The 10,932-nt window shown below is 37.8% G+C and overlaps 1 pseudogene across 1 annotated transcript; it reads right to left on the reverse strand.

Moving 5' to 3' along the window:
- Positions 1-217: 217 nt before the first annotated feature.
- On the reverse strand, positions 218-10,707 carry LOC149243886 (lipase-like PAD4; annotated as a pseudogene). Its single transcript, XR_016246711.1, has 4 exons — positions 10,622-10,707; positions 3,401-3,725; positions 2,511-3,266; positions 218-1,333 (listed from the first exon to the last, which is right to left on the reverse strand). The product of XR_016246711.1 is annotated as a lipase-like PAD4 (transcript).
- Between the last annotated feature and the right edge of the window lie 225 nt (positions 10,708-10,932).

Here is a 10,932-nt window from a genome sequence, read left to right on the forward strand (position 1 = left end):
ATTCAACCAAGATATGAAAGAAAAAAATACACCATCTATTTGCAAGTGTTTAATGTCTATAATGTCTATAATATCTATATCTATGTATTTCAATGTGAAATGAATTGGATAATACATGGTTGAAAAATCTTTACTACTTACACATAAATAACCAGTGATTTGACAGTGATCCACAAAGAAATCTATTATTGCCATCTCAAAACAAAATCCCTCAACATGAAAAATTAAAAGAAAAAATCTTATTTCACTGCCATAAGTATTTCTGAGTATCATCCACTAAACAGAATGTGTTCCCTGTGGAATTGAATACATGCACTACGAAAAGGGTGAATTGGATTCTCTATATGCCACAGTTCGTGATCGTGATCGTCTCAATAGAGATCACCTTTGAAAATCTTAAGCAAAATAATGCATTTCTTCCTGAACCGTCCAAACAGAAGATTACATTACAGCCATCAGGCTATTAAAGGAACGAAAGGAAGTAAAATCCAGAAAACAAAATCCTAGTTGAAGCAGGGTCCTCTCGCAAACCGTATGTCCATACAAATAGTTTGCAAATTCAGCGCTTCCAACTTTCGTTTTCCATTATCCCATACAAAGGAGAGCTCCAATCAGGACATTGATTTTGTTTGTATTCTTTCCATTTATTCCACCACTTCATGAAGCTGCTTGTTTCCAAGAAAACATCTGCAGAAATGTTACCATCATTGATCATTTTGGTCACATAGTCTTCAAACGTTTCAAGCCTTTCTGAGCATTGGTGTTGTTGTTTGAGATTTTCCAGGTCTTTCAAAGCCTCTTCTACATGTGCCCAAAAGCATGAATCCTGAGTGAGGGATGCAAGCTTTGTGCGAGCCTTCTCACCTCTTGAGCTGCGTGTTTTTTCTTTCTCTTCCATCCATTTTTGAAGAACTTTATGACGAATGGATCTTCCATCTGAAAGATAATTACCTTCACCCATAGACTTGTGATAATAATGTGCAATATCCAGAGGTTCAACAAGTCTTCTATAGGCAGTGCCAGCATTTATCCACTTATTTTGGCATTGGAAATCACTTGGCAACTCATGATTCTCCCACATTTCAATAATATCATCCCAAAACCTACCCAGCCTTTCCCTGCGCAAATTAGCATCGATATCCTTCCTGTCATGTTTCTTGAAGGAGTCATAGTATGTGATCTCATCTTGCTTTTCACAACGCTCTTTATACCACTCAAGCTCTGCCATACTACATTGTTTCTCGCTTAATTCAATTGCTAGATTAGCAACATTTGTGCTCTGGTTGCATTGCATATTTCCTGCTATTTGTAGGGCAATCTGTGCATAATCGTTCTGCAGAAGGTTGACAATAGCAATTCAAGAACACATTTCACACATCAATTAATGTCCTTAAAAGAGGAGAATGAAATTCCATACTGCAGTTAAAATCCAATGCTATATTATAGTGTAATATCAAATCTTACACGCCCGCGGGGCTTTGGATTGACGGTGAATGGGTGTACTGTTAAGGCACTCCTTGCGATAGGTCACCGGTTCAAATCCCCCATGGGTGCTTAGGTAGTATTATATAGAAAAAAAAATATCAAATCTTACACATTAAGAAACTAGTGGAACTTCTAGAGAAGCTGAAAGGATAGCCTCTTGTTGTTATCAAAGATCAAAGGAAATTAAAAGTTAACTTTTTTTTAATACTCTGTTCTTTGCAGACAGATCAAAAGGTTAAACTGGAAAAAACTTGCATGATCATTCTGCACAAAGTTGTTATCACCAATTCAAAACATATTCACCCATCAATTCTTGTGCTTAAAAGAAGAAAATGAAATTCCACAATGCATATAAAAGTCAGGGGGACACTAAAGTCTAATATCAAATCTTACACACTAAGAACTAGAGAAACTTCCACAGAGAGGACACCCTCCTATTGTTATGTTACATTGAAGTCTAATATCAAATTATATACACTAAGAAACTAGAACTTCTAGAGAAGCTTAGAAGATAGCCTCTTATTGTTATCAAAGATCAAAGGGAAAAAAAGAGCACTCTTGGCTTTTTATACTCTGTTTTCTATATTCTGTTTTTCTAAAAGATGCAAAGGTTAAATTAGAAAAACCTAACATTCCAATAAACACTTATAGTTCATCAAATTGCGATCTTTTTGGTCTGAGAGAAGAGAGGTGCTTGAAGTTAGAGGTGGGGAAGGTGAGCTAGATCCTTGTATGTCTATATATGCAATGTTCTTATCAAATATTAAAAAGGGGCATGTATATATATGTGTGTATGATCCATGTTAACTCAGGATGTATTATAGATGGAGAGGTCTTCACTTCAAAAGTTTAAGGGTCTTTTTATTCCCCTGGATGCTTAATTGAATCAGATATAACAAGGATTTATGCCAATCCATTATTTTTATAATTTAATTATTAATAATTCTAATATCACAACAAAAAATCCTATATATATTTTAATTTTTGTCAATCAATTTTAATTTAAAAAGAAAATGATGTATTACCTGAGCTCCAACACCAATTGCTTCCAGCTGCAATGACAAACCCATCTTGTAAGAGGATTCAGAATCAGGTTTTGCGCTTCTTCTTTCACTTATGGAATTTTCTATGATACGTTTCAAAACAGAACCATACCCTATATGTTCTGAAAAACAGTCCTGTATAACATTATCATAAGGTTCGTCATGGCTTAGTATTGACCAATGAAGCATCTTCAAAATGGCTTCTGAATTGTCAATACAGGCTGCGCCCTCGCCTGAACAAAATATGTAAGTGCCAAATGGTCTGTATGGGCTTCTCTTCATAACCCCCTCTAACTCAGTTGGAGAGTTGCGCCCATAGTTTGCTACTGTACCAGTATACTGCAAGACATTATGAAGAAGAGTCCTACAAGCATCTTGAATAAAAGAATCAGGTACATGGTTACTGTCATTAACCATTATGCTCTGCCAATAAGGCAAAATAGCAATCAAGGCCTCAGCAATTGATTCAAATGGTGCAAAGAGCATCCTAGGAACAACATCATGCTGGGAAACCACGTGACAAAAGTTGCCGGACCAATTTTCACGGGCCACTGCTTCTTTAAGTCTCACATCCCCCAGAAAAGGACATCCAAATGTTATACAAAAAGGAGAGCTTTGCCGCAGCCTCTTTTCCAGTACCCATAGTGTGGCCAAAGTTGCAACTGCCCCTCCTAAGGAATGACCCACAAATATAATGGGTTTGAGTTTCCTTTGTTTTGAGTCTGTATAAACCTGCATCTGTTTGATCATGAAATGCATCAACACAATGTTACTTTTTCCTTTCTAGAAATTTTCATATCTAATAAGTGAAGAAGCAATCCCTCTTTTTACGTATCTAAAATCACTCGGTCTTGAAAGATAAATTAGTTTACCTTTGCTTGGAAATCTGTATTCTCCATAATATACAGGAACAACTTAAGAGCTCCCTGATGAACGAGAGCTGATTGATCATCATTACCCTTGAGGCAACCGGAAAAGAACTTGTTGTCAGTTTGTATATTGCCCTCTCCATATTTGCTCTCTTGGACGATGAAGCCTTCTATTTTATGAAAAGAAGGAAAGGAAACATATGCAACACCTTCATACTCATTCAGAGTATAACTCTGTGAGTAGTTTGCAAGACGTGACTCTTCCCAAGCCTTGGACAGTATACCGCATGAAACAAGAAAAGTTGCAGTCTCCTGACTGGCAGTGAACCTGCAACAACATCTATGTAAATTAGCACAATTCTGAAGAAGCAGGTCAAGGACCAGATTATTGGATCTCCCATTTGTGAGCTGAATAAAACTCCCATTACTAATTACAGACCATATCATTACTTATCACAACCCCAAAAATCACAAAGTAAATGCCATCATTTTATCACTTTAGAAACAAACAACAAATCTACAGAGCTCACTACACATAAATTCCAAGGCATTAATCTTCGATATCCTCTAGAATCTATGTTTAGACTGCTCAGTCCGAAGGGACATTAACCCTACAAACCTTCCAAATGATTAGTAAAAGAAATTTGACGCATGTTAAGCACTCCATGCTTATGAAGTAACCGATATTATGAGTGTGAAGTGAGAAATATGCACCAGCAGCTTGAATCAAACCCATCGAAATCAACACCAGAAATACAGGAAATTTTACCCGAGATCCCATCCAAGCCCCAAGAAAAGCTCTAGTTTATTCATTACAAAAATCCCAAATTTCACCAAAACCTACACTAAATCTTCTTACCAAAATGCAATCTTAACCTTCTAAAATGGTGCATAGATTGTGATTTTTTTGTATTTTTTAAAGCAGATATATTTACCCATTTAAAAACTACTAGATTTTTTTGACCAGATTATACTTTCTTTTATTATTGCTTAAAAAGAATTTTTGAATATATACCCGGATTCAACCGTTAAAAACACTGATCGTCAAAATTAAACCTACTTCATGACTCAAATCGGTGATTCCAATAAATCCCAATTAATTTTTTTGAACAAAGTTAACCCAAGAAACTACACGAAATAGAAAAATAAACCACTGCTTCTGATAAATGAATTCTTGTTAAAAATGAATTCTTAGCTTGCCAATCGATTCAAAATAGACCCAAAATAATTTCAAGTTTGACGCACGGAAGCATTTATCAAAAAATAAGGGAAACCATGAAAAGGAAAATGAGATTCCAAGCTTATCCGTACAGTGGGGTAGACGACTGTGATTCCATGGTCTGCTATTGCTGCTTCATTTGATTTGCTTCACAATACTGTTGGAGTTGAGAGCCAAAGTTTCTTCATCATTACAGCGGGGCAGAGGGGTCTGGTTCCATTCGATTTTTTGCGCAATGCATCTGGGGTTGAGAGCCAGAATTTCCATGTAATGGCAGCCGGGGTATCTTTAGATACGAAAAGAGAAAGACCCTAGCAATTTCCTAGAAAATCAATGGAATGAAGACTTCAATCGGCAAACCAGTATTTAGGAAATCGTGGTTGCTAATGTCAATGTCAATGTGTTTAGGTAAGAAAAGAGAAGGGTCCGGGCAATATCCTAGAGAACCAATGGAATGAAGGTCCCACTCGGTGATGAGGTGCGAGGAAACTGTGGTTGTCAATGTGAATAAAGAACCATCTTTCCGTGCAAATTGTCTTCATGGAAGCCTTCACTGAACCGGATCTAAGCATCTCTGCTTTATCCGCAGGCTTAAGGAGACCACGTCAACCTTTCTCCCTTGGAATGCGTTTTTTAATTATCAACAAAAAGTAATTGCTGTGAAATAGTTTGTAGGAAAAATGCTTTTGTTTGTTGTTTTATATTTTGTAGTTTGTGGGATATAGTGGTTAATATTTTGAAAGCTTTACTAAATTTGTAGCTATGATTTATTAGTGATAATTTTAAATTTGTAGTTATGAGTTATTAGTGATAATTTTAAAAACTATTTATATGATGTCATATATTAGAGTACATAGTGTTGTTTGTGCACATATTTTGTATGATACTCAGGAATAGTGCACTTTGACTCTTAATGCAAATTCTTATAAAGTAATATAAAATGTTAGGTTTCCTTTTTGAAAAAAAAAACATGTATTTTAGTTTTAAAAACTAATACATAATACTTCAAATTTGAAAGTGAGAATAATTTCTCTTTCATAATTAACTTATTATTATTCTAGATAATTTTATGGCTTGTTATTATTACCTTAAATGATTTTATGGCTAATGGCTTAGCTATAGCATCTTTGCTTTGTCTCCATTCTTAAAGGGTCCATGTCAAGTCTTCTACATTATAATGGAGTGTTATTATCAACCAAGATAATAGTTGTAGCTAGTCTTGGCATGCCTCAAGATTAAGTATCATAGTTTTAAGAACTTATTCACAAGGTTGACACCTAAAACCTGAAGATGGGAATAATCCATCTTTGAGAATTCCTTTACTATTATTCTTAGATGAATTCATGACTCGCAGCTATTCTCTTTTTTATTAAAATAAGTGAATGCTTTCATTTATCCCCGAGGGTTAGCTCAATTGGTCGAGTTTCCATTGTTAAAGAACCTCATTAATGGGAGGTCATGAAGTCAGTTCTCCTCGATGCCCTCAAGGTTAGGCTCTGTTAATAAGCCGACGGGATGTGATCCCTTTGGGTGGACCTACCCAGATATTTCCTTGGGGAAAAAATGAATAGTTTCATTAGAAAAAATACTTGAAAAACCCATATATTAATTAGCATTGATATAAAGTATTAATTAATAATCAAGAAAAAAAATCCTTGAATGGGGTGACTAGTGGAAGCTTGGTATGGGAGGTATAGATAGAAGTGATCAACTGTAACACCTTTGTCACATCCACTCCTATCCATGATGATTGACATCAAAGCAAGTACCTACAATAAAGTAGTTACCTCTTTACATTGGCTTTGAACTTGTGTAATTTGTATGGCGTGTATTGATCTCATTATGTGACTCATTCCCTCTCTGCTCCATCATCTCATCGACTCTAAACACATGATATGGTGGCACCTTTGAAATTATAGGCTAGTGTAAGGAACACTTTATTTTGGCTCCACTACAAGTTCAATCTTCTGCGCTCTCAACCTCCTATTCTCCAATGCTCTTTTTCATTGTTGTCCCAAGTGTTTGCCGCTCTTTTTCATTATTGTCCCAAGTCTTGGCCTCCCGTCTCCCTCATCCTCCATACTCTGTAACTTTCCCCCTCACTCACTCATTGTCTTGCTTTTGGCCTATTGTTCCCTATCTAATCCCTCTAAATATTTACCAACCTCTAGCTTCCCCCATGTCCATGGACCCCTCTAGTCACAAATGCAAGGGATTTAGATGTGGGAGCGTGTCTTTTCTCATGGTCTATAATTCCCCCTACTAGTCCTTACGAAACTTGCAAGTTGAACATGATGCAGTCACTACCATTGTTAGATACAACTTTGTTACTGGTATGGATCTTGACAATCTATAGATAAGTTGGTTTTCCAAGCCTGGTAGCTTTGCTAACAAAATCCAATGCATAAAATCTAAGATGAATTTAGGGGTCGGGTTCTGAACTTCTATGCACCTTGTGACAATCTCATTCTAGAAATCCCCTATTATAAACAATGCAAATATTTCCTTGTAATTATTCAACCACAATTAACTAGTAGAGAGAAAGGGACATGGATTTCAAAGCTTGGGGTGGGAGATTGCTTGGGGAACTTGGTTGTTATAAATGTCAGCTTTAGGCTAAATGATATGTTTTAATGGATCTGACTATGTATTAATTCTACTGGGAAAATAATGGCATTCCTATGTTTCCTTTGGGAAAAATTGTAGGGAAAAAGGTTAATGGTAGTGTCGTCCAAGAATTGGTCCACATAGACCACGAAGGGAGTGGACGGTTGGTCAATTAGAACAAAAAAAAAGGTGGAGGTTGAGAGGCTCTGAGAGGGGACTTCCATTCACAATTGACTGAGTGTTTTGTTAGAGCAAGAAAGAGTGGAGGTTGAGAGGCTCCTGACGATATTCATCATTCCCATTTATGCTCAAGCATAGCAAAAGCAACAACGAAAGAAGGAGGCATCACACGATTGTAAGAGAAAATTCCTCACAAGAGGAATGTTGTGAAAAAACATATGAAAAAGGAGAAAACTTTGTTAATGACCAGTTGAGGAACCCAAGAGGGCTTGCTTGGTGAATATCATAGAGCATTGGTTGCCTTAAGGCTGAAGAACCCACTAGGAGGCTTGTGCAGTTGGAAGAATATTTGTTATTGATGTCAAATGAAACACCAACTCAAGGAGATAATCACTTAGGCTTGTAGAGGGTGTCAAGCCCTTTCCGGTGAGCATTTACTTGCCCCCTAATTCCTCCCTGTTGAAGAGAATTAGATTTTACAAGTTAAAAAAATCCATGCTTTGTCTCTCTTCACGTCAGCCTACATGAAAATAAGTTGGCCCCTCTCCAAAAGAAGTGTCTATTCAAACATGGACAAATTACTATAAATAGACATAATATCTCCTCCATTTTCTCATCCAACTCATTCAAGCAAAACAAGAAGGGGCTTAGACCGGAGGAAGAAATACAAGTTCATAGCTCATGAGCTTAGAGGCAAAGATAAGGGAAATTGTTTGAGTTTTATCTATGGTTTTCAATCATAGTTCATTGGAGGGTTTTTGGTTTTGGATCAATCCTTCGGAGCTATATTTTGGAGAAGCTTTTGGACCCTTGTAACTTCACCTTGGAGCATGTTATGAATATAATTCATATAAAAATAATAATGTAAATAATTATAATAATAATAAATAATACTTAATTAACTAATAGTTAGTTAGTTAGCAATGAAGAGGCGTGTCTTAGATACATGACCATTTATGAAAGGGCACTTGCCTAGGTGATCTGAACTTAAACAAGAACGCAACAAATTATTGATATAATGATCCAAAATGGATTTTGGATAGACTCCTAAATCTAAGTGTTCCTCACAGAGGAAAATGAAAGTCCAAGGAAGTTCCTGGAAATAGCCCCATTGCAGAGATCTTTTTCTTCTGAATCTACTACAACTTGAATGGGCAAAAATGGACTTAGGATGCAGAAGTTATTGCGGAAAGAAGATACCATCTGTTCTTTGGAAAAAGAGGCAAAATCCCCTAAATTGGGCAAAAAACCCTTATAAAGGGAAATCGCATCGGAGAAGGTCCAAAAGGAAGACTTAAGCAGAAAGGGGAGAAACCCCTGATTGCCGATCCTCGACATATCGGGTCAGAGGCAAGCTTGTGCATATAACCTAAGGCAAGGACCCGGGCCGATGCGACATTGTGATCACCGAAATTAGCAGATCGACATCGGCAATGACGTGGGACAAAGGACGGACCCCTGGGCCAATGCGACTTGCGATTGCGATATATCGCATCGCAACGTCGCCTCACAGTGATGTAAAAGGGGTGATAACGCCAGACCCGATGGACTCTATAGGCGCGGTTCGATAAGTTTTGAGTTCTAGTAAAAGGGACTTTCCTGTGTATAAGTGTGTTTCGGTGTAAAAACCGAAATACAAAGGAAATTGCCTGAAGCGATAAAGTGAACCCGAAAGGGGATTATAAATGTGATGCCATGTTATTTGAGTTCTGGTAAAGCAGGATTTCGAGTGGGCCTTAGGCGATAAGCGATATTGGGCCAGCTCTGCTCGATCCCATACAATGAACAACGCGTGGCTTGGCAAAGGAGCAGAGAAACTGCCTTTTCAGGCGGGTAACCTCCGTACCCTTAAGCTGCTCGAAACCGCATGTTGACCGTTGGATCGGAGATCACCCAGATCGACGGTGGAGCTTGTGAAAGCGACCCAAGGCGGACCTGATGCGATATTAGGGCGATTTCGACATAATTTGAAGTCCGATAAAAAGGATTTTGTCAGGTTTTTGTATGTTTTCTCGTGTATTTGGGATCTCGCCCAATATGTTAATGCGATGCGATATAATGCCTAATGGTGGACCCGATAGGCATTTTAGGGGCGATTGAATGGGATTTCAAGTCTGAAAATCATGCCCGATAGTGTATTTTGCAGACATCCTCTGTGTAATGGAATTTTCTCAATTTTTGGGTTTTTTCCTATGAGAATGTCTCGAAACCTCTGTAACCGCTCTTGATCATCATGCCACGTTGCAACCAGGCGTTTTTATAGGCAATGATGCATTTTGAAGCCATGGAGCCGCAAAGCCGGATGGTCAATCTAACTGACAGGGAGCAGAGAAGCCGCAGAGCCATAGAGGGATAATGAATCACAGAGAAACAGCTGAGGTAGCCGAAAAGCAAAAAAAGTGCCTCAAAGAAAGCCAGAGAGCCAATTGACGAGGTAGAAAAGGCAAAAAGAGCAGAGAGAGAAAAAAAAAAACAAATGCGTAGAGCAACCGAGGGAGTCACTTAGAGGTCGAATGAAAATCCAGAGAGCTATAAGTTGCAGAAAGCCAAAGCCAGAGACAAAGAAGTCAGAGCCGAAGAGCCAGAGCTAGAGCCGAGAGCCAGAGCTGAGAGCTAGAGAGTCGAGAGCTTCAAAGACAGGGGATAAGATGGTGTTCTGAACCCATTGTGTTCTGTGTAAACTAGTGGAGTTGAGCGTGGAGCTTGTAAAAGAATTATTGACATAATCCTAGAGAGCCTAGTTGAGTTGACTAGAGCTCAAGGAGACGTAGCCCAAGAGTTTTGGGTGAACTCCAAATTAATATTGTTGTTCTGTGTGTTTGTTTTATTGTTGCATTATTTACTGTTATATGTATTTAGATATCAATTTAAACAAATCAATTCACAACACATAAACAGTTTAAAACAAACAGAAGCATACACCTATGTTTTCAAGCACTTATTAATTCCGCAATTGGTTAATTATAAAGACTTGGGATTAAATAAGCTTTGGAAGTGGGAGAGGTTCTTGTAAGTTAGACAAGAAGCGTAAGAGCCTCATTTTCAGATCAGGTGATATCGGAGCTTGAGATTGATTAACCCCACCTTCAAATAAGGTTATATCAAAATGCTTGATTCAAAATAGACCCAAAATAATTTCAAGTTTGACACATGGAAGCATTTATCAAGACATAAGGGGAACCATGAAAAAGAAAATGAGATTCCAAGCTTATCCGTACAGTGGGGTAGACGACTGTGATTCCATGGTCTGCTATTGCTGTTTCATTTGATTTGCTTCACAATACTGTTGGGGTTGAGAGACAAAGTTTCTTCATCCTTACAGCGGGGCAGAGGGGTCTGGTTCCATTCGATTTTTGCGCAATGCATCTGGAGTTGAGAGCCAGAATTTCCGTGTAATGGCAGCCGGGGTATCCTTAGATAGGAAAAGAGAAAGACCCTAGCAATTTCCTAGAAAATGAATGGAATGAAGACTTCAATCGGCAAACCAGTACTTAGGAAATCGTGGTTGGTAATGTCAATGTCAATGTGT

The sequence above is a fragment of the Pinus tabuliformis genome, chromosome 8, assembly GCF_031772625.1.
Source record: "Pinus tabuliformis cultivar Carrire ecotype Pingquan chromosome 8, CPIR1, whole genome shotgun sequence".
Taxonomy (NCBI): domain Eukaryota; kingdom Viridiplantae; phylum Streptophyta; class Pinopsida; order Pinales; family Pinaceae; genus Pinus; species Pinus tabuliformis.